The sequence below is a fragment of the Arachis ipaensis genome, chromosome B01 (assembly GCF_000816755.2).
Source record: "Arachis ipaensis cultivar K30076 chromosome B01, Araip1.1, whole genome shotgun sequence".
Taxonomy (NCBI): Eukaryota; Viridiplantae; Streptophyta; class Magnoliopsida; order Fabales; family Fabaceae; genus Arachis; species Arachis ipaensis.
The window spans coordinates 23,259,023-23,261,231 of NC_029785.2; positions in this window are offsets into that span (position 1 = coordinate 23,259,023).

Genomic DNA, 2,209 nt, shown 5'->3' on the forward strand with positions numbered 1-2,209 from the left:
CAATTTATTTATTTTTTAAAAAAGTTAAATTTTGGTTCTCCTATGTTTTAGATATTCCAATATAACATTAAACTTTAATAGTACAAAACATTCTGCAATTTAGTTACTAAATAGATATAAGTATCAAATTGTTTCTCTAATGTTCATTTCCATGATTAAATTGGTCTTTCTCGAAATTAATTAGAAGTCAAGCTCAAAATGAATAGAAATTCACTCGAGATCTCACTATTATACCTAAGGTACAATAACAACAATTCAACTCTACTTTGTAATTAACTCTTAAGATATCTTTATTTTATCTAGGAGAAATATCTCAACAATTTTTTTAAAAAAGGAAATAGTTATTTATCATAAAAGGTAGAACTACTCTAAAAAAGTGATGTCTACTCTACTATAAATATACTAACATCCTCAGGTATATTTAGAGTTCTATCTACTAAAAAACCTGCTTAAAGTCTTTGTTAACTTAAACATCGAAATTTCTTGCAGGTGTTACCATTTACTTTCTCACAAAAAACTCAGACGACGATACTTTGACACCAATACAACTTGGATGCTGTCTCAGAAAGAATTTGAATTTCACATCTAAGTTTAAAAATAACTCAATTTCAGGACCTCAAAATAATAGCTTAGCAAAGAGAGCAAACTAATAGACCCAAATATTATAATAAATTCTGCTAGGGAGATAATGAAGAATCTTGATAATGTGTACAATAGGCTTTAAATTTAGCCCAATACAAGAAAAAAAAAAACCCACCCAACGCTAATTTACTAAAGGAATTTACCCAAACACCATCTTCCCTCCTCCCAACCGTCTGTTACCCCACTCTCATCAATCATCCCGCCTCTTCGGCTTTAGAAGCTCCCTCACTAACCATCAAATAACCATCTACGTAGTTATTAAAATAATCATTCGACTACCTAGTGAAATGACCATCCAGTATTTGTTAATTGTATATACTTAAACCGAATCGAATAAAATAATCATCCAAATAAAAATTAAAATAACCATCTCTATATACAGTAAATTAACCATCCAGCATATTTGACATTTTTTGGAATTAATAAAATGTCAAAATTATTGTTGGGGTGGTGGAAACTTGAGAAGAAGTAAAGTGAAGTTAAGACATGAAACAACTAAGGAAAGGAAGTAGAAAATGAAAAAAGAATAGTGAATAGTTTTTTTTTTTAACTTGGGATAAAAATTTGAAGATGAGTTAGTTAATTAACCATGAATGATGAAATTTTAAGCTTATTCTTGGTATAGTTTTTAACATTTGACACTCTGCAAACATAATACCAATGAAGATTTGAATTCTATGTTGGCTTTCCTTGTTTAGAAATCATGGGTGCGGCTATGGATGGATCTGCGGGAGGGGCCGCACGGCCGCACGTTAAAAATGCTGTCACGGTGAATCCCTTGGCTGCGGGAGGGGGTTGCACGGTCGCACGTCGAGAGGCTGCGCGAATGAAGCGCTGTGCGGCATCGGTCGATCCTCTAGGCGGCGGCTGATGTTGCTGACGGAACTTTCACCAATGAGAAGGAAAGAGACTGAAAGAGAAAAAAATACCTGAAGAAGTCATATCACATGCGGAAAGAGAGATTTGCAGTATATGTATATATAACTGCTGCGATTGCAAATTCTTATTTTTTTAAATTCAAAATTAAATATTATTAAAAATTAATTGACTTAATTATCATTTGAATTAATTTTTTTATTTTTATTATATACATTGTACACTAATATTATTATCTCCCCATACTTTCTCATAATTTAATTATAGAAATTGATAATGATAGAGTAGACAAATTACCTCATACCAAATTAAAGCAATCGTTAGCGACATCCTTTCCCTTATCGACTTGGACAATGTTATGTTATAACAATTTTTAGGCACTATAAATTTTTCAATTTTTCATCATGGTGTCACGAATACTACACTCGGGAGACAAAGGGTACAACACCAGCAAGCAGTAAGACGACAGGTGCACAATACAATATCAACTAAACGACAAAACTAGTGCAATGTACACACATGCACTAAGTCTAAACTAATAACTAGTCTAATAAATTCGATTTAGACATTGCACAGATTTAGAATGATATATTCTCTCTCAATCCGTATATTACCCTCTTAAGTCAGAAAAAATAAAACCCGACTCCAATGAAAAAGCAACTCACGGGTCTACGATTTAAGTATATTCTAG